The sequence below is a fragment of the Neolamprologus multifasciatus genome, chromosome 16 (assembly GCF_963576455.1).
Source record: "Neolamprologus multifasciatus chromosome 16, fNeoMul1.2, whole genome shotgun sequence".
NCBI classification, from domain to species: domain Eukaryota; kingdom Metazoa; phylum Chordata; class Actinopteri; order Cichliformes; family Cichlidae; genus Neolamprologus; species Neolamprologus multifasciatus.
This window is the reverse complement of record NC_140454.1, coordinates 33,331,589-33,357,581: the sequence shown is the minus strand read 5'-3', so window position 1 is coordinate 33,357,581 and position 25,993 is coordinate 33,331,589. Positions and strand designations below refer to the sequence as shown.

At 40.8% G+C, this 25,993-nt stretch overlaps 1 protein-coding gene and 1 long non-coding RNA gene across 6 annotated transcripts in view; both read left to right on the top strand.

Annotated features, from left to right (window-relative positions):
* The window catches only part of LOC146501131 (partitioning defective 3 homolog B-like), a 269,394-nt gene that overhangs the window by 22,360 nt on the left and 221,041 nt on the right, over nucleotides 1-25,993 (top strand). The gene's annotated exons all lie outside the window — the stretch shown is intronic.
* On the top strand, nucleotides 18,362-25,245 carry LOC146501133 (uncharacterized). The gene is made up of 2 exons (XR_014869969.1): nucleotides 18,362-20,461; nucleotides 20,940-25,245. It is a non-coding gene; the product is annotated as an uncharacterized LOC146501133 (long non-coding RNA).

Below are 25,993 nucleotides of genomic sequence, written 5' to 3'. Positions count from 1 at the left end.
AGCAAGTGTGTAAGTTCATCTCTGAATGTTTGTAAAGCGTTCCCACGTTAAGCTTAACAACCGAGATATGGAGCGACTGCCTCTCTCTCTCCCTTTCCTGCTGCTACTTCAATCGTGAAACTGCTTAATGATCAGCTGATTGGCTTTTCTGTTGCGAGTCCGTCTCTCTTGTTTGTTTTTGGCCCACTTCTCACCAGAAAGAGGAAACCAGCGGCTGAACAACAGCAGCACGTTTAAGCTTGATATGCTGTTGTTAGAATTTATTTAATATTACTTTCTACACCAGGATCCTTTTCTAGCAGCTGACCGCTGGTAACTGTGCAGGGGCGGATCTAGCAAAGTGTAGCCAGGGGGGGCCGATAGGGCATGAACAGGGAAAAGGGGGCACAAAGACATACTTTTCTTTCTTATTCTCATTTAAAATGTCGAGCTTTTAATAAATAATTATCTGACTCTTACACCCAAAGTTTTAATCTGATGTAAAATATATAGAAGTCCATTACTGTATATAGTAACTGTTAAGTCTAATATAGTAAGCTATACTACTTTTTCCTTCGGGAAGATACCATCCGTGCAGTCTGCAATTCTGTTGAAGAAAGATGTTGAATCTATTTAATTATTCTTGAAAAATAATTTATTTTTGTGCATTTTCCCCCCTGCATCAAATTAATTTTGATTACATCGATTAAGTATCATGAGGTGGAGGGTGGTTTGTTTTTTTTTTTTGCTGGGAGTTTGCAACCCTATTAGTATAGTACTCATACCAGAATAGGGAGGATGGAGCAGGTTTAAGGTTATTAGTTTGATCAGTGTTGCTGAACTATGAAATATTTTGGGCGCAGTGTATTTTTTACATACAGGTTTAACAGAATAGCTTTAGTGTTGTTATTTATTTAAACTTGAGTATAAACTTATACAAAATGCAGCAAGATATTAAAAAAACGTTTTATTGATTAAAAAACACACTATATCGGATTCGTATCGGTATCGGCAGATATCCAAATTTATGATATCGGTATCGGTATCGGACATAAAAAAGTGGTATCGTGCCATCTCTAGTAATCACTATGCACTTAATTCATACATATTATTAAAATCTAGGCTGTAATGGTTGTATTGATGTATAGCAACTTGAAATGCTCCCAAAAATGGCTCCACAGCATGTAAAAATATAATATAAGCTCTGGCAGACTTGGTTCTATGGTAGGTCTTAAAGGGTTAAGGCTCAGTCTGCTAGCATGCTACAACTGAGTGTAATTTATTTAGCATTATTTTCCTCCCAATCCAGGTATCTGGAAATAAAACGCCTGACGGTATTTATCTGGCTTAATTAGGTGTAGTGAACCATCACAATTTTCTGACAAAACAAACACCCTATACGAAACATTGTAGGAGGAATATAGAGTCTGTCTAATTTAGAAAAGGAAACTCAGCCTACAAGTTAATGCTGCTGCTGCGTTTGGATACAGATGACACGTTGTCTTTGCATTAACATAGAAAATATTTTACTGTTGTATTTTTTCATTATTCTACAGCTTGATAGAGAACAGTCTCGTTTACACGGCGCTCCCTCAGGATCCACCTCTTAGGAAAATTATACTATACCAGATAAAATAAATGATGTGGGCTGTTGTGCATTGTTGGTAAATGCACCTTTAGTCCCCCCATCCAACACCCTCTCACTCCAGCCTTTTTTCTCCATTACCCTAATGCCTCCCCTGCACGTTGTTTTTCAAGCACACTCACAGCTTTGTGCCAAAGGAAATGAAAAGTAAGCAGAAAATATGGATTCCCATCAGCATTTTCTATGTTGCTGGAAGTGTAATTCCTAATGTATTTTTTCCATCTCGGAGGTATGCAGAAACAGTCTTACATGGCCTAGGGTGTGTTTTAAAAGGTTAGCTGGTAATGGATGGATGGATGGGGGAGAAACATTGTTGCCTCATATGATATTGATGTTTGTTCTGGGACATTAATGTCACGTACACTTGGTGAATGCACACACACTCTACATTTAGCTTCCCTGACAAATAAGATTTAAGATCAGAGAAACCACTCCCCACACCCCGAAACACACATCCTATCATGCTTATTATTGTGTCTTTTGTAATGGATCCCCATTCAAACCCCCTCATGAGCGTGTACCCTTTTACCCTATCAAAACAGAAAGGAGGATATTTATTACATAGACGACTAGCACTCTAAATATCTGCAGATGTTATAACAAAGCATGTCGTATCATTTTGCAAGCTGATAAATCGACTGCTCGCGTTCATGACATATGCACATATATGAAGGGCGCTCAGTTAATATATGTTGACTGTCAGTGTAGACTGATATATGTGTCAGCGTACTGCAATTTACCAATGAGGCCGTAGCCTCATCAAATATAACTCACAGTCTGGCTGCTGGTTGATATCTGAGGTCCTAAGGAAAGAAGAGGTTTATGGCCATTCCACCCTTCTCAAGGACTGCGGGATACACCTGTCAATGCTCACACAAGACAACTCGCCAGTGATCACTATATAATGGTGAATGCCTGGCTGCATAAAGAAAATGACATCTGAGTCATCTATAGTGGACAGGAAGGACGTTTTATGACTCGTATAACCTTTTGAAGGACTAAGAAGAGCAAATATGCACACAACCTAAAGACATATGGACACAGCCTGGCATTAATCTGTATTTAGCACTTCTAGATGAACCGTTGTACCACGATGTGGACCAGCTGGAGTCAGTTAAAGCTGGAGGCTTGCTTTCCAGTTTGGCACTACAGTGTCGTCATGCTGGATGACAAAGACTTGGACCTGTAAACAAGTTGCATTCGTTGTTTTAAGATCATGTTATATAAAGTATCCATCTCATGGTTGCACATAGAAATGAGAGGAGCGGATACAGGCTAAGGATTCACTTGGCTTCATCATGCTAAACCTCTTTTCTGTTGTATTTTATATATACTGATTTAGTATAGCTAGAAAGATAGTAGGGCTGCCACGATTACGTCGACGATTTTGATAGTCGACGTAATCGTTTGAAGCTTTGTAAGATCACAAAAGACGCAGGAATAAGTAGTAGGATTTAAGAGTGTAATAACGGACTGAAACAGAAGATGGCAGCACTGCATGTACAAGGATGCCAGCTGCCGTTAAACCCCGAAGAAGAAGAAGAAGCTGTGTCCCAGAATTCATAGCGCAGCCCAGCTCAGTTTCCAACAATGGCGGCAGCTAGTTAGTTTTAATATTACTCTTATTAGTCTTTCTGGGTCACAAAATAAACGTTGAACATATTTTCAGGCGAGAATGTAGCTGTGTAAACCTCAAATATCTGCTCAGTTTATCAAGACACCACATATTTTCAAAAGCGCTCCGACGTTTTCGGAGACGTCTGTTACCCACTAGCTCGATAGCTAGCCGGGGGCTAGGCTCACTAGAGCCGTGAGAACACCGGACTCCCGCTAATCGTTTTCAAACCGACCGCTGTCTTTCACTACTCAGGTTAAACATGATATATAAGTCACTTAGATAACTTAAAAATGTTATTGTTTGGCTTTTTTTAGTATTTTATTTGTTCCTGAGTAAATCGGTTTGGCTGAGATTAAAGTTATAGTTTTTACACAGCTGAATAAACATCAAGCAGACAGCTGATTATCAGAAGTGTGAGATGCTCGAGAATTTACTCCGGTGTCCTGTTATATTTTAGATAGAAAGGAGTTTATTAAACTTCACCGAAACAATCTGCAAATTTCATTAAAATTTAATAAACTATCATCTTGTCTTTATTTTTAGTTAGCACATACCTTAAACACTTAAAGCTGTAAGCTAATGATAGTTATATAAGAGCAGATGCTGCTGGTGTACGCTGTATGTCCAATTGATGCATGATCTGATTTGTCGACTAATCGCAAAAATAATCGGTGACTAGTTGACTATCAAAATAATCGTTTGTGGCAGCCCTAAAAGATAATTAAATTTTTCAGAATAAACTGTGTTATTTCCTGAAGACTTTAAATGATTAGGCTGTAAAGAAAAAACATAAAAATGGTGCCCAGTAAATGACACTTGTGCAGCGTCTGAAAGCAATAATCGACAATGCTTTCTTTAGTGGAAGGTCAATATTATTCTCACCAGCAGCCAGTTTATGTGGGGGGCTGAGGGGGCAAAGGTTGCTTAAGCACTGTTTTTGTGTGTGTAGTTGGCCTTTTGGTTTATTCACTTAACCTTCGAAAGCTGACATCAGACTTGGAAAGAGAAATATATTTGAACTCGGCTTTCCTCACAGATGTGTTGATAAATATGATTAGGACGGGCTGGAAGTGATAGAAGAAAGGTCCACTTTAGCTTTAACACTTCATCCAGTTCAGTAGGTCTAATGATATTCCACATATCCAAGATCATTTGTGAGATGCTAGGTGTGGTACCAGTACAGATGCCTTTACCAGATATATTAGAAATGTGTTTTCACTAGTTAGGAACATCTAACCAATCTATAATCAAAGCAAAGTCAGTGATGCAGCTCAGGAAAATGTCAATGTGAAACACATTTGTTGAGTAGAAAAAGCTTTCATTAGACGACCTGGGGTCAAGCCCGGCAGCCCTGCTGGCTCGAGATAACAGAGCAGCCACTCGCAGACTAAATCTGATGAGCAATATCTCTCTGCTGTAAATGGAGGCTTTTAGAGAAGGGCACAGAGAGGTGACACTTGAAACCCAAAAATACCCTAAAAAGTAAAACTGCTCTTAAAACCAGAACAAATAAATCACAGAAATGGGGAATTAATTCTTCAATAAATTCAAATTAAAAGTTAGTGGAGAAACAATTCCTGCAAGACTCCCTGCTGCTGGAATAGTTAGAAAAATCATCATTAATTAGTGCCTAACACAATAATAATGGGATCATTAAGCTGAAGACAGAGGTGCAATGTGAACAATGAGGTTTGTTGCACGTCCGTCTGCTTGTTTTAAGCATCACGTTTTTGTTGCGGTGTTTGGGATTAAAAAGCTGTCTGGACTGCGTCAGCGTCCGCCCACACAAATAACCGCTTCTCACTGTGTCATATCACACTGCATATTTTTTTTAATCCCTCTCAAGTCTCTTTTGATCAGGGTCACGGTTTAATTAATGTTGACATGTCGACCAACACGACACGCAAAGAGAAATTCACAAAACTACCTTAACGACACGATTCAAGGCAAATGCTGCCAGACTGTCTGGTGTCTATTGTCTTCATTATCTTGTCACAGCAGCACAAGCAGCTATGAATAATCACATTGCAACTACATCATCTTTACCAATCAATGCTTTAACTGCGGCTTTGTGTGTGATTTCAGAAAATGGGGCTGGAAGCCATTTCTGTCAGCACGTATATACTGCAAGGTCTTAATGTTCATGTCGTTTCTGATGAAAACTGTAGAGGAGGATTACAGGGCATTATGCATAATAACCTTTCCAGCAGGGTCATAATTGCCTTATTCTGACTGGCTTGTGTTTTCTTCCTCAAAATGAAAGAGCTAAGCTGACGAGAAGGGAAAAGAGGGGGAGGGGGAAGGGAAAAGAAAGCTGGTGACGGGTTGATGAAGAAGAAAGTCACACCTGAAATGGTTTTCTACGTACAGATCTTTGTAAATGTAAATTACAAATAATAACAACCGTTATTAAACATAAACCTCTGAGTCCATCTGATTATCCAGATCGCCTACAATTATTTATCCTTTCTGCTGGTCTACCTCAGAGATGGCTCGGTCCATTACTCACTGCAGGCTTCAGAGACACACAGATGTATGATGCGATAGATAACCTGGAGTTTCCTGATGTGAGGAGAAACACAACTGCATGTGAACTTTTTGAACCACGCTCAGCATTAAGGAGCCCCACAGCTAATTGCCTTTTGAAAGTTAGACTAAATGATTTCTTATGATGAACGTCTAAACGATTATATTCCAGCCCCACTGTAAATGCTATTATGAGTCCACACAATCAATGATGACTGCAATCAATCTGTAAATAATGCAGCGCATACATTAGCTCGGCCAAATTACTTTTGTGTGTGTGTGTGTGTGTGTGTGTGTGTGTGCAGCAGCCTCGCGCTATAATTTCTGTCTCGTAGCTGCTAAACGCACATTTTGATCTTAATTGACTCATTTGTATCAAGAACTTAAGTTTAGCAATTAGAGTTTTAATGTTCTGATATACTGTGAGTTACAAGGCCACTGCTTAAACTGCAGACTGAATAAAAAATGATCACGTTATGGAGAGTCGATACTGTAGGTGGAGATGTTAGATGTTTTCATGGAAGTGTACAGAAGAAGTACAGAGCAGATCTTCTGGTTCTGCAGCGGCATGATTATAATTACAATCACCTATAAGCACAAATGCCTTGAGCAACATCCTTCAAACATGCTGCTACTAACAAAATCACAACATGGCGTGCACGTAACACGGGAGTAGGGCTGCCACGATTAGTCGACTAGTCACGATTAGTCGACTATCAAAATCGTCGACGACTGATTTAATAGTCGACGCGTCGTTTGAAGCTTTGTAAGATCACAAAAGACGCAGGAATAAGTAGTAGGATTTAAGAGTGTAATAACGGACTGAAACAGAAGATGGCAGCACTGCATGTACAAGGATGCCAGCTGCCGTTAAACCCCGAAGAAGAAGAAGCTGTGTCCCAGAATTCATAGCGCGGCCCAGCTCAGTTTCCAACAATGGTGGCAGCTAGTTAGTTTTAATATTACTCTTATTATTCTTTCTGGGTCACAAAATAAACGTTTAACATATTTTCAGGCGAGAATGTAGCTGTGTAAACCTCAAATATCTGCTCAGTTTATCAAGACACCACATATTTTCAAAAGCGCTCCGACGTTTTCGGAGACGTCTGTTAGCCACTAGCTCGATAGCTAGCCGGGGGCTAGGCTAACTAGAGCCGTGAGAACACCGGACTCCCGCAAATCGTTTTCAAACCCACCGCCGTCTTTCGCTACTCAGGTTAAACATGATATATATGTCACTTAGATAACTTAAAAATGTTATTGTTTGGGTTTTTTTTAGTATTTTATTTGTTCCTGAGTAAATCGGTTTGGCTGAGATTAAAGTTTTTACACAGCTGAATAAACGTCAAGCAGACAGCTGATTATCAGAAGAATTTACTCCAGTGTCCTGTTATATTTTAGATAGCAAGGAGTTTATTAAACTTCACCGAAACAATCTGCAAATTTCATTAAAATTTAATAAACTATCATCTTGTCTTTATTTTTAGTTAGCACATACCTGAAACACTTAAAGCTGTAAGCTAATGATAGTTATATAAGAGCAGATGCTCTTATCAGCCCGTCCACCTGTCTGTCACCAGTCTTTCAGCCCTTTGCACCAGTTTGTTAGAATAATCATCCAGCACGGCGCCACACAGAGACCCAGCTGCTTCCCTCGGGGAGGAGTCCCACACTTTTGTTTTAAAATCTGTTACAACTTCTCGTTTCTGATGCTTTAGGTCACCAGTCTCATTACACTGAGGTTTGTAAAAAGGAATGAAGGAACATTTGTCTCTGGGTGAATTGTGTTGTTTTGCACCGCTACAGATGCATTTTGCTCCGTTTTTATTGCTCTTTTCTGTGCATAGTGGATGTTGTGTGTATAACTCGGTGTTGTTGTCTAGTCATTTTTGTTTCTAATTATTTTTTAGTTGGACTGATTTTGACTGAAACTCACCATTTGCAAGTTTTAACCTTAATTTTGAGCAATATGCCGATAACGTTACCTAAGAATCCTCAATATTTCACTTCCTCACTATTTGCTGATTCTAATGAGTTTTGACAGTTGGATGAAACTGCATTAAACTTTGGCCCGATGCATGTGTAGTTTCTTTATTAACAACCATTTGAAGCCCATCTGTATGTCTCAAAGTCTGGCTGCTTAATGCTGTTTCTTCCCATCAGCCGGCCAGACATAATATCCACCACTCATGCTTCAGTCTTCATCAGGTAACGGCCCACACAGCGCGTTCTGTGCTCGGGAGCTCTGGTTGTAATCAACATAAAATATTAGACGCTTGGGCTGGTGGGGGCTAAATGACTCGAGAAGGGCAGGTGCCTTTCGGTTTAATTAAAGGCAGTCATTTTCAGGGGTCCCGAGGATATAACCCCAGGGCTGCATGAGAAAATTCATTTTAAAATGATCAATCGGACTGAAAGAAACTTTCTTTATGTTTCCCCGTCTTCGTGCAGAGTTTCTGTGTTGCACATGTGTAAGCAGGTCATTCTCAGGTGATGCTGCTCACTGAGCGTGCCCGGGGCGAGAGAGCAGCCACACGTACCTGCGCTGGTGACCAAAAATATAAAAACACAAATGGAAAAAAATGTACAGAGGTATGAAAAGTCACAGATTCTTTAGTAACAAAGTTGCAAAGTTGGCAACAACACGAACTGAAGCGTGTTAATCAGCTGTGAGTCAGACAGATGTCAGAGGCCCACGCTGAGATGGGAAAAACATGGTTCCACATTAAAAACAAAAACAAAAAGTCTTGAACTGTGTGACACCAAAGATGTACCCAGGAAATAAATCTTAGCCAATAATCGGAGTGCAGATCAGGCGTCTTTTGATTTAAGCAAATGTTAATAAATGTGCTCAGTGCTGCCTGAAGCATGTATTTATTATAAACTTTGTCTGTGGCCTCAGCAAATCATCTGTTAGAATGCAGCACACACACACACACACCAGGAGCACTAATGACTAAAAAAATCTTTGACATTGCACTGCTTCATATGTCACAAGCGCATCCTGCTTCACTTGATCAAATGCACAGATGGGTAATACAATATCACTTGTTTTGAAATGGTCTGTAATGCCTCATTAGTTTGATCGCTTACAGCCTGTCACACACGATGGGCAGAAACAATAAAAACAGAGCAGACAAAAAAATTAAATGGCTGTTTTAATGTTTTAATTTAATGGTTTAATTTTAATATTGCTCATTTACGACAAGAGTGACGCGATTAGATCGTTTCACTGAGACACAGATACACATGCACGCCGAAGGCTCCGCACGCAGACATACTAATGCGTACACACACACGCGCGCACACACTTTTCAAAAGCAGTGGAGTGGAATAATGGACAAGTCAACGGAATAGTGGGCAGATTTTATCATTCACACTCTCTTAACCACCCGCCATCTGCTAAATGTTTGCATTCTTATCGTTGTGTCTGTGGGTGTGTGTGAATGTGTACAAACGCACACGTGTGCACACGAGAGGCCGGATCAAACACTTTACTCGACGGTGGCGTCCAGTTCAAACACAACCGCGTGTCTTGCGTTGCAGTTACAAATCAATGGGTAAAATAGTACAATAGCCATGTGACTGTGTTGATGTGTGATTTAAAGCCAGGCCCTGTTTGCAGTACTTGAAGGTTAATACTCGTGCAAATACCTTGTGTGTGCTGTTGATTCTGCACTTTCTTTGCAGTGATTTTAGCTTAAATTTGCTCTTTACAACAGTTGGAAAACGAGATAAAAGGATGAAAATAAATTGCAAAGTAATTAAAATAAACTCCAGAGTCTACTACAATAGCTTTAAACATTACAATAAACTGCTGTTTTAAGATAGCTTTAGCTTGGCCTCAATTTTTCCAATTAATGGAAATTTTCCCAGCTAAAGGTCACTCAGGCTTGGCTCATGTATCATTATCTCTCTGTTACATTGAGAGGTTGCTCATTATGACAGGATAAAGAGGAGTTGGACAGTTGGATTTCCTTATAATGAACCTACATGCTTCTTTCACATGTCTACTTTTTCTCAGCTCTTTGTGCTGCTTTTCAGCCTCTCCACAATTTGTCCTCATCATTTTTTTTCTTTCACTCTTTCTCTGCCCGACACTACCTGTCAATATGTGTTGTGGTCTCAATGATACAGATTTTATCTCTGTTATTTCTCTAATGCTTATTATTCTTTACCATGTCCTGATTTTTCTAGCAGTATTTATGGAGCTTTGGTCCCCTCCCTTTCCTCTCACTCCCTTCCTTTCCCTTTGCCCCTTACCTCTTTCTTTCACCATTTCCTCTAATGAATCCAATCATTTTTAAGTCGCACCTTAGTGTGCTAGCATGTATGTGTGTGTGGACCCTTCATTTGTCAGAGGCACAGATTGGATCCAGGCCTGATACATATGTTGACCCTTAGCCAGGCACCAAGGGGGTTAATTGAGTAATGGTATTTGAGAGAGACGGAAAAATAGAGCGAGACTAGCGGGAAGGAGGACGAGAAAGAGACAGCTAGAAAGAGGGGATTAGGAGAGTGACAGTGAGACAGATAGGTGCAATTTGTAAGAGCATATGAATGAGAAGCAGGCGGCTGAAGGAGGAGAAAGGGGTTAATTGTTAGAAGTGAATAAAAGGGAGGCAGAGGGAGGCTGGTAATTAAAGAACTGTGGAGGAGAAAGTGAAATAAAGACAAATGTGGGGTTAATGGTAACCGTATATGAGGTGGGCATGAGGTGACAGCAGGGGGCACCTTATCGGCAGGGTATGGAGGGTTGATTTTAAGTGATAGTGAAAGCATTAACAGAGCGATTGAAATGAAACAAGGCAGAGGGTTCAATTATTATGAGAATAAACAATGAAGCCTGAAGTCTTCATGGACCTCGGCTCTTAATTAACAAAACACAGCCACACCTGGGACCCACCTACAATAGACGGGCACATGGCACGGCATCAAATTGTGTGTGTTATGAAGTCTACCTCATTATGGATTCATTGTGATGATGAATTATCTTAATGAAGTGCCTGAATGTGGGTTTCTGAGAGATGGACGGGCTAAATGACCGAATAAATAAGAAAAGCTGCATCGTCTGATCTCAAGACGGCACTCTTCTCTCGCCTCTGCTCACTGCTTTGACTTAAGGACATGCAGGGCAGCTTATGCTATTTTCCATACGCTTTAGTTATTAAATCAAACTGCTTGTCTAATAGTTAATTTTCCTTTGGCTTGAACGTATTAAGGAATAGACATGCCAGTGAATTTTTATTAGAAGCATTTAAATGTTGAATTTTAAGACTAAATTAATAAATAGAAGGTTTGGTGGGTTTAATCTTTAATTTTTTCTCTTATCTTCAGTCCACTCCTTGTACCTGACCACGTAACGCTGGCTTATATCACTGAAGCATATAAAGGCATCTAAAAGAAGGGATGAACCAGTGTTGTGTCTACATGTAACAAACTTGGCAAAGAACCAGTTTTAACTTGTGCCTTTAGGCTCTTTCTTACGAAAAGCCTTCCACAAAAAATATATATCGTTTGTTTCCATTTCTCTAGTCGAATCTACCAAAAATACCAACGATAACGCAGTTTGATGGCCATTTGTGCACCAAATGCCTGTTGGCTTAAAACTTGACATGAAGTGTGTTCTTACAAACACTGAGCAATCGCAACAAAGTAGATGAACTGTATCTGAAATAAATCGAGAGCTGACTCAGGACCTGAGAGGATCTGCATCACTTGCTTCAGTTGATTCATCTACTGTTCACTGAAGCCTCATCAGAAATGGTCTCAGCGGAAGGGAGTCTGCAGCCATCTGTGAAACATGGTGGAAGCTGTGTCAATGATCCCAAACACCGCCAATGTAACAAAAACATGCCTCAATAGAAAAACACACCGTGGAACACATCAGTCATGGATTGGCCTCCCCAGAGTCTGGACTGGAGGTCTGACCCACTCTGACTCCTGAGAAGCAGCTGTGGGTGTCACAGTTTGCCGAGGCAAACTGCGTGGAGTGTGAAGAGTGGACCCAGGTGCACACATTCTAAAACTCAAACTTAACTGATGAGCTGTTTATTAAGGCAGACAGAACAGTACAAAATAAAAGGGCAAAAACAATGCAAACTAAGCAATAACCTAAACTGGGTAAACTAGAAAGGAAGCAGGAACTATGAAAAACCCTGGCAGAAAAACAAACAAAACTCTAAACATGGCAATGAAGATGAGCGCATATATATATATATATATATATATATATATATATATATATATATATATATATATATATATATATATATATATATATATATATATATATATATATATATATATATATATATATATATATATGAAAACCTGAACACAGGACTTGACATGGGAACATGGGGGACAGCTGACACACATGAACATAACGATGTCACAGTGGAAGAGTAAAACTAAACACGATGAACACAGGAACACAAGATCTCTTTCAAAATAAAATAGGAAACAATGAAACACTGACATGACTACATGAACTTGACAACATAAGAAACAGACATGAAACACATGAAGGATAAAGGAGACTAAACACAAGGGTTGAAAACACAAGGGGAATAGAATAAGCAAATGAACATAGAAATCTAATGAGCTTAAACATAAACTATAAACATCAAAATGAACTAAAACTCAAAATGCTGGGTCATAAGACCCAGGATCGTGACAGTGGGATCATCTTGATAGAGGACTGAACAAAAGGCAGCTAGGCTGTAGTGAAGAACAAAAATTAACTCTCAGGCGTTTTATAATTGTGCAAACTCTGTTTGCTACCCCATTTTCTCAGCAGAATATAAAGAAATACTGGGTGACACAAGTCTTTTGCACAGTACAGTTTAAAAATCTCTTACACAGAGTGTACCTGTCAGTCTCAATTTGTTCACTGTGGTTAGAGCACAACAGTGCAGACAGCATAATTTGCTGCTTGAGCTAATAATTTAAAAGGTTCAGTTCGCAGCCATCCACGCCTTAGGGCTGTTTAAAGATAATGTTTTTAATCTACCTGTGAGATGTCAGGCTCAAGGTGTACCTGCACACCAAGCTGGACTAAATTGGATACTCCTAGACAGGTTTTAGACTACTTTAATAATAAATATTGTTTGCTTTTGAATTAAAAAAGATTAATAATTCCTTTTATTATTTACAGTTGGTCAGCGCTGTAGTACAATAACTGTGTAGTCATGAATTGGCATATTTTACAGAAGCAACATAAATAAAATCAAAGTAATCCTTTGCTCTATAATGTAGCTTAAATAAATATATACTTTGATCCTTTCAAATGTAATCTGGGCTTGTTAAAGTTACCTAATCACGTGATCGGATCCATGTTATGGATCTTTACTATCCAGCTCTGCCTACACTTCCTTCAGTGTTGAGATGGATTTGATTTGTGGTCTTATGCACAGACAATATGATCTGTTTAGAAGACTAATGTCATCACTGAGTTCTCTATGAGCTCCACATCACCTCAGTCACAGAGATGTTGGAAGGACCACCTATCACGTCAGGCCTTTCAGAAGGAAAAGCAGTCAGTGTGAGGTGTTGTGATCTCTCTCTCTCACACACACACACACACACACTGATCTGCAGAGCTAACAGCAGTTCACGGAAAGATTTAAATACGTTGAGAGAGTAATGTACCAGGTGGCGAGAGCTTTATGAAGAGTGAACCTGTCCCTGAATGTTTGAGTGATGTTAACAGGCTCATTTAATACCCTAACCTCTCACACGCTCACATGCATTCATGCACACACGTGCACACTGACACACACATCATCAGCTCCCTGAGTAGGCGGCACATAATTTTCGTCACTCACCTCAAGTAGGTGGAGGTAAGACAGGATGATGGAGCAGCGGCAGAAGGAAATAAAGGAGTAACTGTCATCAGCATGAGAAACACATCCAAAGCTTATGAGAGGTCAGAGGTATTAACGCCGACTTTTTCTCGGCTTTTGCAAGTTGAAATTAATTGAATTTTTGTGCTCATTAGTTGTTTTACATTCCTTGTTCAGATAAGTAAGTTGAAGTGTTAATTTCAGTGTCAAAAACATCTCATGCATAGTCCCCCACCTCTGCTTTCTTGAAGATCTAGCCTATTGGACCAGCTTCTTGTAGTTAATCCCAGCTCTGTTGCCAAGCATGAGGTAATGTTGAATATTTTTAAATAAAGAATGATGACATGGAACATCTTTATTTTTGGCTGACGACATTGAGCAGATGCTGCAGAGAAGATCTGGTCATCTTGCATGCTGTTGCTATGAGACTGGTCACACATATTTGCAACCTGTGCTTGCTGCTAAAATTGTGCCTGACGCTGTATCTCACACTGTCAGATGCATCCAGTAGAACCACAATCCAATGGGAAAAATGAACAAATCGGGGCTCTGCTTTGTGAACTTGGCCACTGCGAGTAAGGTCTGGTGTGGTTCTACATGGGGTGCCTTTGTGGGAGTCTAAAGCTTTTAACAAAGAAATTTTCTAAAACCTTTGTCGAGTTGAGAGAAACACTGGAAAACAATTTCAAAGGAAGCAAAATATCTTTGTTAAGTTTAGCATAAATTGCTCTTGAGTGCTGGATTATTAGCAAATGTCCTTGACAGCAAATTGATAGCAGATGAAGCTGGGTTTTTTATCGTGTGTATACAAAGAAGTCTAGCTTTAAACCTTTAACCCTTTAAAACCGGTCAGACCGGCACGCTCTGTTTTGCGTAATTATTTTTAAATCCCGGTAGCTCTGCAACCACGTGAGCTAGCGCAATATTTTTTTTGCATATGAAACCGGAGGAGTTGTACTTACATCTTATGCCATCAGCTTGTCCTCGGTCACAGTTTCCTTCCACATATAGCTTTGCAAAAACTGCATAAAAAGAAATTGCAGCAACAAAAACATAATATTCCAGAAACATGCTTTGCCGATCCGATCAGCTGTTTGTAACACTTCCTACATTGGATTAGAAGGCAGCGCGAACTATCGCATGTCCGCCATGACCTGCCCGAAACCGGAAGTGACGTCATTTTCGCGGAAATGTAGTTTTTTACGGTCCGGGCCTCAATGAGCCTATACTGGTGTTTTTAAAAGTTATGTTTGACTTTCTGACTTTCTGTGTTGTTTCTGGGATGCTTAGGACTCATATTGCACTGCTGGAAATAGTTTATTTTGATGCAGATGCTGCTTTTTTGCAAATTTGCACTATAATATTTATTTTCGTTTTTCCTGCAGTGTATAAAAATTGGTGTATTTCAAAAATAAAACTATGAAGACACTCTAAATAAATTTCCTGTGGTGGGAAACTATTTTGTGCAACTTTTTTGTATTTACAGTTTTGAGGGATAAGCCTCTTAAATTTCTCTAACTAGAAATATATGTTAAAAAACAAAAACGATTTTCAACTTTTTTGTAGTTTATTGCACTTTTTTGCAATTTATGTAATCACTATGCACTTAATTCCTACATATTATTAAAATCTAGGCTGTAATGGTTGTATTGATGTATAGCAACTTGAAATGCTCCCAAAAATGGCTCCACAGCATGTAAAAATATAATATAAGCTCTGGCGGACTTGGTTCTATGGTAGGTCTTAAAGGGTTAAACACACCTTCAAACTTCAAACTTTCTTTTCTTATCGTGGATTAGCTCCACATGGGAAGAGAAGACAGAGCTGGACTTTGCATAAAATCACTGTTGTGGTAACAATCGAGTTAATGATTTTTATTAACTGTTTTATTTTATTTATTTTATTATTTGTCACGGGTTGCTGGGGCAAGCCGTGTGAATTTAACAAAGGACCTAAGATGCAGATATGCAGTGAAGTGAGAGGGCTTTATTGACACAAAACTCGAGTGATAACAAACAAAAGGAGAGCGTGGCGAAAAACCGAACTTAGACATAAGCTACACTGGGAAAACTAAAACCTAAACACCAAACCTGAACATGAGAGAAAGCAACTTGCAGGGAGAATTCACAGGATGACAGCAGGAGATTCACAGACACGAAAACACCAAATAACACAGACGAACCAGCAACGAGGACGAGGTAACACACACTATGGCTGTGTCCCATTTCAGGGTCTGCACGTTTGAAGTACGCGCACTACGCGTACTACGTACGGTGCGCACTATAAGTACATGTATATTTAGAAGTAGAGGCTTTAAAACCAAGTTAATGCTGAAAGTACAAACATCACTAGTGTCACATAACTTTGCCGACATGTGGCCAACAGCAATGTTTTAATGTTCTTCGTTATTAAACATTTGCACATGAATAAGTGACGTCATATTCAGTACTTACTTTTGACAGTTCACTCTTGGCCGCTCCCTTCTGCCGTATTTTGCGGCAAAATTATCCACACCCACCGCCGCGCTATGAATTGTGGGATATATGGGACCACAAAGCGTGCACCGGACCACGCTTGATATTTGGGGAAATCGACGGCGCATTTGGAGTATGCATTTCAAGTACACTTCGAATTGGGACAGCCGTCGTCGCGTGGCGGTGACGTAACCGCACTTAAAATGCGTACTTCAAGCGTGCAGACCCTGAAATGGGACACAGCGTATAAATACATACGCCAGGAATCAGGGGATGGGAAAAAGGAGGGGAACACACCTGGAAGACATCACAGCTGACGAGGCAGGAGAAACGTAAATAAAACACACTGACCTAAGACAGAGACCTTCACAATAAAACAGGAACTTACACATGCAAGGACACGGACTAATAAACGCTACATGAGCAGAACCGAATAAACACTAAACAGAGGAAGAACAGAGCCAAAATCACAATAACAGAAAACACAAAACGCTGGGTCAAAAGGACCCAGGATCATGACAGTATTGCACTGTTGTTTTATTAAGAGTCAACATGTAAAGTTGTTTTCTCTGTGCAGTATAGAAAACACAAGTGCACCATGCTAAAGTGGACAAAGAGAAACTCTGCAGCAGTGTGACTGTGTCAGCTCAATAACCAACACAGGTATATCACGTATATATGGTCAGCTGACTTTGGTATGTGAAGCTTTGAGTGTGACTGTATCAGAAATTGCATTTTAGTTTGTTTGTTGCATTACTGATTTTACATGAGCCTGGATTATGCTATGCTTAGACAGTTTACCTTTTTCTGTGTATTTATATTTGTTTCATACTAATAACATTAGAAGGTAGACTTTGGTCCCATCAAACTCCTGCTGAGCCAACCTGTCGATTGGTTGAAGAGCAGTTGACCCAGGATTATCTTGACTTCAGCTACATTATCTGTTTGTTTGTCCATCTCTGTGGTTTGGCAAAACAAAAAACTATTGAAAGGAGTTAAAACATTGAATGGGATGGCGTTGTCTTCAGAATCAGACTCAGAATACTTTATTACTCCCTTATGCCGGGCTCACACTGTGCGATTTTTGGCCCATTTTGAGCCGATTTTTGAGTCGTGCGACCGTTTTGGCGATCCGGCCGATTTTGGCCTTCATCATGCGTCGTGCATCGTGTAGTATACGCGGGGTAACGAGCGATTAACACTTCACGACCAGCTCCCGATCATCAATCGCTTGGTCGTGAGGATTTCAAACCTGTTTGAAATCAGGATTTCAAACCTGCGGTGACACCCTCACGACCGTCGTGAGGGTGTCACCGCAGCTTCTCACACTGCGCATGCGCAAACACATAAACGTCGATGAAAAAGACGGAGCAGCACGTGCAGTGCAGCGTGTGATCTGGACACAAGCGATGGAGGCACAACTTGTAGAACTTTGGAAAGCTCATCCGAGCCTTTTCGATGTGGCCTCACAAAATTATCACGACCACAACAACCGTGAAAATAGTTGGATAGACGTTGCTGCTCAATCACAGCTGCCTGATCATGTTTTTCATTAGCAATTTAGCAAAGTTGATGGTGGTGTGTGTCTGTGTGAGTGAAAGACAGAGAGGGAGAGCGAGCGACAGATTTTCTGTTATAACCTTAATTTTATGGACGCACAGTGTGAGCACTCAGGTCGCATCAGAGCATCGGGTCGTATAGTGTGAGACCTGCATCGTGACCTACGAACTTCTAACCCCTGCGAGTCAATTGTGCAGTTTGAGCAGGAGCTGAATCGCGTGACTGACAAAATCGCACAGTGTGAGCCATGATGTGGGTTACAGTTGCTCCAAGACAGTAATGCCGGGCTCACACTGTGCAATTTTTTTCAGTCGCGCGATTCAGCTCCTGCTCAAACTGCACAATTGACTCGCAGTTCGTAGCGTTAGAAGTTCGTAGGTCACGATGCAGGTCTCACACTATACGACCCGATGCTCTGATACGACCTGAGTGCTCACACTGTGCGTCCATAAAATGAAGGTTATAACAGAAAATCTGTCGCTCGCTCTCCCTCTCTGTCAGACACACACACCACCATCAACTTTGCTAAATTGCTAATGAAAAACATGATCAGGCAGCTGTGATTGAGCAGCAATGTCCATCCAACTATTTTCACGGTTGTTGTGGTCGTGATAATTTTGTGAGGCCACATCGAAAAGGCTCGGATGAGCTTTCCAAAGTTCTACAAGTGCCTCCACCGCTTGTGTCCAGATCACACGCTGCACTGTTGTGCTGCGCCGTCTTTTTCGATTGAAATCCTCAATCATCAGTGCTCACGACCAAGCGATTGATGATCGGGAGCTGGTCGTGAGGTGTTAATCGCTTCTCGTTACCCCGCGTATACTACACGATGCACGACGCACGATGAAGGCCAAAATCGGCCGGATCGCCAAAACGGTCGCACGACTCAAAAATCGGCTCAAAATGGGCCAAAAATCGCACAGTGTGAGCCCGGCACAGACTAAACTGTTAAAACAATACAATATGTTACAGATTTACAATAATGCACTAATATATACAAAACTTCTGCAAGTCTTTTACTAGTCTTCAAACAGTTTTGCAACAATGAACAGGTGCACTTGAGTTAATGCTCATGGTCTAACAGCAATAACTGTGAAGCACTTCAGCTCATGTCATCAGTATCATCAGTTTCGCTCTGGCCTGTTAGATACAGGCAGCATATTTATATGTAACTCTATGTAACTTTACATGCAATACACTCCCAGCTTCACATACATCACCGTTTAATAGCTTAAAGATGGTACAAAATGTGGTGTTTACTACTTTCTATCAGTCAAAAGTAGTAAATCCTCCAGAGAAAAATAATGTTTGGTACTTTAAAATGTACATATATGACCGACATTGTTAGAGTTACAGCTAATCAGCGTATCATTGTCTTTGTGTCTGCCGGCAGTCAGAGATGATTATTTTGACAATGTGTGATGATTTGATATTCATTTGATTGTTTGCTGTTGTTGTTCAGCATCATCAACGACACACAGAAAAAATGACCAAAAACAATCCATGTAAAAAATGTTGCGATAGTTTGATTGTCTCAACTGGACCAATAGGGACGCTCTTTCATTCTGCTTTAGGGTGGGTCAAATAACCTTTATGTCATTCATGTGAAATGTTGACTGGAACTGATGAAAGCAATGACAGACATATGAAGGACCACACCACGATATAGCAACCCTCCAGCAAAACACGTCAAAGGGGTTTTAACAAGTTTAACAAAGTTAAAGTTGTTTGAAATGTACAAAATAAGAGAATACGAGCAGTCTGTCAGTTTGTATATGTTTGAAGAAAGCATCATTAACATAAATCATTACATCTCGTTTTCCACTTTGAGATGGCTAACATGTGTACGAGCAAGTTTAGATCTAATCTGTAATTCTTGTGCGTTTTTTCTGTGTGTTTCTGCATCAGTATACGTGCGCACGGCACAGATCACGGTTTAGGGCTGTCAGCTTCCAGTGATTACCTCTTAGAGTTTTGACCTACAAATCCCTTAGAGAACAACCACCAAAACACTGTGTGTGTGTGTGTGTGTGTGTGTGTGCAAAAACGTGATGCACACACATGTGTGTGTAGCCTAATCACTCACATCTCACACATCCAGCAAATCCTACTTCAAAAGCCTCTCATACATTCATTGTATGTGGAGATCCGACTGAATGAGATAAGATGCTGGGGGAGGAGAGGATGAAGGAAAGACAGCTGGATAAATGAGCTGTCAGAGGCTGAAGGTGCTGTGAACTAAACCTTGGCATTGATTTAAAGATTGACAACTTTTTAAGGCTGTATTCACAGCGCTTCAGCTTTGACATCATTACACATTTTCTTCAACATAGCTCCATGTGCAAACCAAGGTCCATAAAAAGGTGTTCTGGATAGAAAATACCAAAGTTCTTTGTTTTGTATTGAGATTTTTTGGGAGTCAGCTTTTTTCCCCCTTTTTGATCTTTCTGCATATAAGAATAAAGACCCTGATGTTAATTTATCTCATCTAAAAACACAAAAACTGCAGAAAAATGCTGGTTAAATTTAACTTTGTGTGTAGCCTGCTGTGGAGAGAAAGGAACGGGACTCTGTTGTGGTTTTTCCTCATTTTTGGTCATATACATTATAGAGCTTCCACAAACGATTATTAGCCACAAACGACTAGTCACCGATTATTTTTGTGATTAATCAACTAATCAGATCATCATCCATTGGACGTAAAACGTACAGCTTATTGCACCAGCAGCATCTGCTCTTATATAACTATCATTAGCTTACAGCTTGAAGTGTGTAAGGTATGTGCTAACTAAAAATAAAGACAAGATGATAGGTTATCCATCCATCTTCTTCCGCTTTATCCCGGGACGGAGCCGGGTCGCGGGGGCAGCAGCCTAAGCAGAGAAGCCCAGACCTCCCTCTCGCCAGCCACTTCCTCTAGCTTAACCACCTCAACTGGCTCTCAATGTGGAGGAGCAGCGGCTCTACTCTGAGCCCCTCACGGATGGCTGAACTTCTCACCCTATCTCTAAGGGAGAGGCCGGCCACCCTTCGGAGGAAGCTCATTTCCGCCGCTTGTATCCACGATCTTGTTCTTTCGGTCACAACCCACAGCTCGTGGCCATAGGTGAGGGTAGAGATGTAGATCGACCGGTAAATTGAGAGCTTCGCTTTTACACTCAGCTCCCTCTTCACCACAACGGAACGATCTGTCTGTCGATCTCCGGCTCCCTTCTCCTATCATTCCCGAACAAGACCCCAACATACTTAAACTCCTCCACTTGGGGCAGGAACTCATCCCTGACCCGGAGTTTATTAAACTTTTAATAAAATTTGCAGATTGTCTCAGTGGAGTTTAATAAACTCAGCCGTCTGCTCCTTGCTATCTAAAATATAACAGGACACCGGAGTAAATTCTCGAGCATCTCACACTTCTGATAATCAGCTGTCTGCTTGACGTTTATTCAGCTGTGTAAAAACTATAACTTTAATCTCAGCCAAACTGATTTACTCAGGAACAAATAAAATACTAAAAAAAGCCAAACAATAACATTTTTAAGTTATCTAAGTGACTTATATATGTTTAACCTGAGTAACGAAAGTCCGTGGGGGGTTTGAAAACGATTTGCTGGGAGTCCGGTGTTCTCACGGCTCTAGTGAGCCTAGCCCCCGGCTAGCTATCGAGCTAGTGGCTAACAGACGTCTCCAAAAACGTCAGCGCACTTTTGCAAAAATGTGGTGTCTTGATAAACTGAGCAGATATTTGAAGTTTACACAGCTACATTCTCGCCAGAAAATATGTAAAACGTTTATTTTGTGACCCAGAAAGAATAATAAGAGTAATATTAAAACTCAGTAGCGGCCGCCATTGTTGGAAACTGGAATTAGCTGAGCTGTGCTATGATTCTGGGATCGGCTGGGCCACAAAGGATACACCCAACCCATCCTTCAAATCTGGGGAAAAGTAAGACGCATTTGTCGGCTGCATTTGCAGAAGTCTTTGAATTTGGACAGCCTTCGTCACGTCGCTGTAACGTAATCGGCCTTCAAATGCGGCCTCCGAAGGATGCGGCCTGAATTTGGTCACAGCTACGATACCGGAGTTGCTTCTTCTTCTTCGAGGTTTAACGGCAGCTGGCATCCTTGTACATGCAGTGCTGCCACCTTCTGTTTCAGTCCGTTATTACACTCTTAAATCCTACTACTTATTCCTGCGTCTTTCAGGATCTTACAAAGCTTTAAACGACGCGTCAACTATTACATTTGTCATCGACGATTTTGATAGTCGACGTAATCGTGACTAGTCGACTGATCGTGGCAGCCCTAATACATTTATATCCACTCATCACGGGCATGAATGCCAATTTTGGGTTTTACTCATTTCTTTGAACTGTCTATTTTTCATGGTGATTGTAAAGCATGAAGCCAGTTTTACATTGTCATGACATGGGAGGGTACCCACCAATAAAGAAGCACCTGCTCCAGAATCAGCAGCTGCCCACATGGACGAGCCAAACGCCTTCTGGAGAAACGTTTGATGACCAGATGAGACAATGACCGAGCTGTTTGCCCACGGTGAAAAGAAATGGGTTTGGAGGAGTAAAAGTGAAGGTTTCAAAGCTAACAACACTGTGCCAAACATGGTTGTGTAGCATCATCCGGTACAGCCACAGTGGTACTGGTACATTCACAAACTGGATGGAATAATGAAGGAGGAGGACTACGTCCAATTTCCTCATCTTCACCTCAAATCAACAGCTAGATGCTGACTGTGTTTCAGCAGGACAATGATCCCAAACCTGGATAAAAACTGGTTTTGGAATGGATTAAGCTTCTGGAATGGCCCTACTGAAGATTTGTAGATTATACTGAAAAGTCCATGCTGGGGAAACCCGCCTATTTAAAAAAACTTCCATCCAGAATTATGCTTGTTGATGCCTACCAAGAATCTGGTCATGGTGCAACCTGGACGAGACCTTTATCCAAATATTAGTGGGGTATTTTTGGTCCCATGTGGATTAAACAAAATCCAAAATAAATTCTTAATTTGTGCACTCAGTTCTTGTTTTTTAAATCATTAATAATGCATGCTGTATAATTCTTCCACTCTGAAAAATGAACAGTTCAAAGAAATCATTAAAAACCCTAATTGGCCATCGACCATTCAAGCCGATGATGAGTGCATATAAACTCCTGACCACAACTGTGTATACTTGTCTAAAGATTAATGATATTAAACATAGCCAGAGTTCCAAATAATGAGATCAGGAAATGGGCGAGTAGTCCATGTGATCCACAAGCTCAGGCTCTAAACTGCTGGCACGTTGCAACAATGCACGTTTGGCTCTGCACACTGCATCATTTAGAGCTAATATCCGTAATAAGGTCATCACAGGCACACAGCTCTGGCTGTGAAGACAGAAACCCCTCCCAGCCTCCTGTTCAGACCTTTTCTTTACAAGGGGAGGGCAGACAGAAGAAAGCTGGTTTGAAAGGAAGGTGATGGGAACTAAAATAGCTGGTTTCAGACGGTGGGTGAATTGTTGTTCCAGCATAAGAACAATTAGAGTTAGGGGTGCAACGATACACAAAATTCACGGTTTGGTTCGATACTTTGGTGTCACAAAAAATGTTCATGCTTTATTAATTTGTCATTTATTAAAATTATAAATATATATTTTAACTCAAAAGTACAGTTTTTAAATTTAATGTTGCTGAAACAAAGTAATAAAAAAAATAAATCTATCTGATTGAGAAATCCCTCATCTTTGGAAAAGAGAGTTTATTACATAGAAATGTCTCTTTCCAAAATAAAAGCTATACTATACGCTTCTTCTGGGCTATATTCTCAGCAGCATATTAAACATATCAGGTCCCCATAAGGAGAATCATGTGCTAACGGCTGTCTAAATGACTCGGGTAAAGTTTGTAGCATGCGTGCTTGTTGTTTTTGTCTGCTTCCACTTGTCTTTGCACGAGGATGATGTCGGAGTAAATGTGCAGTCATATTCGTTGTGTTCCCACTAGTGCTGTCAGCGTTAATCTGAAATGACGTTAACGCCACAACACGGCAAATCTCCTTTAACGAGCTACCGCGGATCGCCCCGTGCGTGGGGCTGGACGGCCAACACGTTAACGAGCTAACTGCGCTAACACACTAGTTCCCACCAATGTAATTGAGCATTGCGTGGCACATCCGACATACTGTTTTACTTTTGTCCATGACGCGCCTACCTTCAGGGTCATACGTCACATGAAAACCAAAATAGTTCCAAACGCCAGATCTGAATGAGGGTGGGGGAGGTTCAATTTGCCATGTTGCAATGAGCTTAGCTTCTGTCTCGCTAGCTTGCGCTGCGCTCAGTGAATCTGCGTTCGACTACTCCGCCTAGGCTGCACTGTCGAGCGCAGATCCACTGAGCGCTCAACACAGACAGCATCGTCAGAAGGAAAGTTGATAAAATAAATTAAAAATGTTGTATTGTTCATACATATACATACCAAACCGAAAGCACTGTATGAACGGTTCAATATCGATACGAGTATCGTTGCACCCCTAATTAGAGTGTCTCTTAAATTGTAAATTATACTAAGCTACTGTAGTGGAGTACCAGGTACTGGTTGGTTGGTGCAGGACCAGTTTGAAAACACTTGTCCAGAATATTCGAATCGGTGCGATCATTATCAGTTAATAACACAGATTTGATGATTTCCCTCATTTTCATTCAGCGGGTGCCTAAACAGTTATCACTGGTTACAGGCTCTTCTGGCTTATGAGTGCTGTTTTTTAGACAGCTACTGGTAGATCACTGAGAATATGGCCAGTACAGAATGTGTCCATCTGTGCCAGTGTGTCTCCATAATGCTGTTCCATATGGCCAAGCGTGGTCTACACACAGCCTCGGGGAGATGGTGGTAGATGGTTTACAGACACACACACACAGATATTCGTTTTCATGCACAAACATAAATGCATATATGTAGGGATACAAACAGTCATGCACGTAAATATGAATGCAGAGGCGTACACACACCATCTGTAGGACAGAAGTTTTCATTATATTTTGGCGCTGTGACAGACACTGAAGTTCAAAAAGTCACTGAACAGTTGCGCTGCTTTACTCGCGACAGTTTCAATTTTTCTGCTTTCTCTTCTCTGTATGTCAGCTATAATATGTTTCGGTGTGCATTGTTGTCTGGCTGTCTAACAGTTGGAACTGTGTGTCTGTGGACCCCCTTTGTCTTTGTGTCTGAGTTCTTTCTGCGCAGTATTTCTGCCTCCCATTCATCTTTTCCCTCCTGTCTGTTTTGTCTGGATTTCTCATGCTCTGCTGAGAGGCAAGGTGACTGGAGATCAATAGAGGAAGAGAACTCACATGCGCACGAAACTACACAAATACACACCTACACACCGCTGAAACTGCTGAGCAGTGGAATTTCATTCATCCATATTCTCCGTACAGACACAAACCCATCCTAATTATCGATTAGCACATCAACGGATCGATTGTAGCAGAGAGGTCATACTCAGTTTGTCCGTCTGTGTGTGCGTATAAATATTTTTGTCCCTGTCCTTTGGCATTTATGTGTAAGGTTAGCATTTACATCCTTTGGGAGCGAACGTTTTCTCACCCGTGTTCTGTTGTTAATGTTTGACTCATTTTTTAAAGCATGCAAGAGAATATAAAACGCACGGTGGGGGACAAAAGCGAACCCTTAGGAATAAAACAGTCAGATTAAACAGAGTATCGAGACTGAGAGAGCGAGCGCGGGTGTATCAGATTCACGTGTTAATCGATAAGCTCTTTGTTGCTGTGTGGGGATATCCAATAGAACAGAGTGCTGGAACATGATGATTTACATCAGCCGATTTGTAAGGAGCCACTATAACTCAGAACATCACAGCGGATCTTACAACTGTTAAAACATTTAATATTCTCAAAATAAGACCTTAAAAGTATCAACTGGTTGTCAGATGTCTCGCATGTTTTTTCCTGACCTTTTATGTGATCAAATAAATACAGTAACATCATAAATAACTGTCAGATGTGTAAAATGCTTTGTATATGGGTCTAATGTTACAGTGGAGTTTTCTTTTTAGTGTGAGTTGGATGTTGCAGCAGTACAGGCGGTGTTCCTCCAGTACAGGCGGTGTTCCTCCAGTACAGGCGGTGTTCCTCCAGTACACTGGTTTGTTGCTCCGGCGTGAAGCAGGAAATAAATCAGCATCGCACACCTTTACTTAGGCCCTTTCTCAATTCTCAAGTACGCGAGTACGTACTCGCGTTCTCGGCGGGTACGTACTCGCCGAGAACGCACGGGAGTACGGACTCGCCGAGAACGCAAGCACGGACTCGCGATTTGT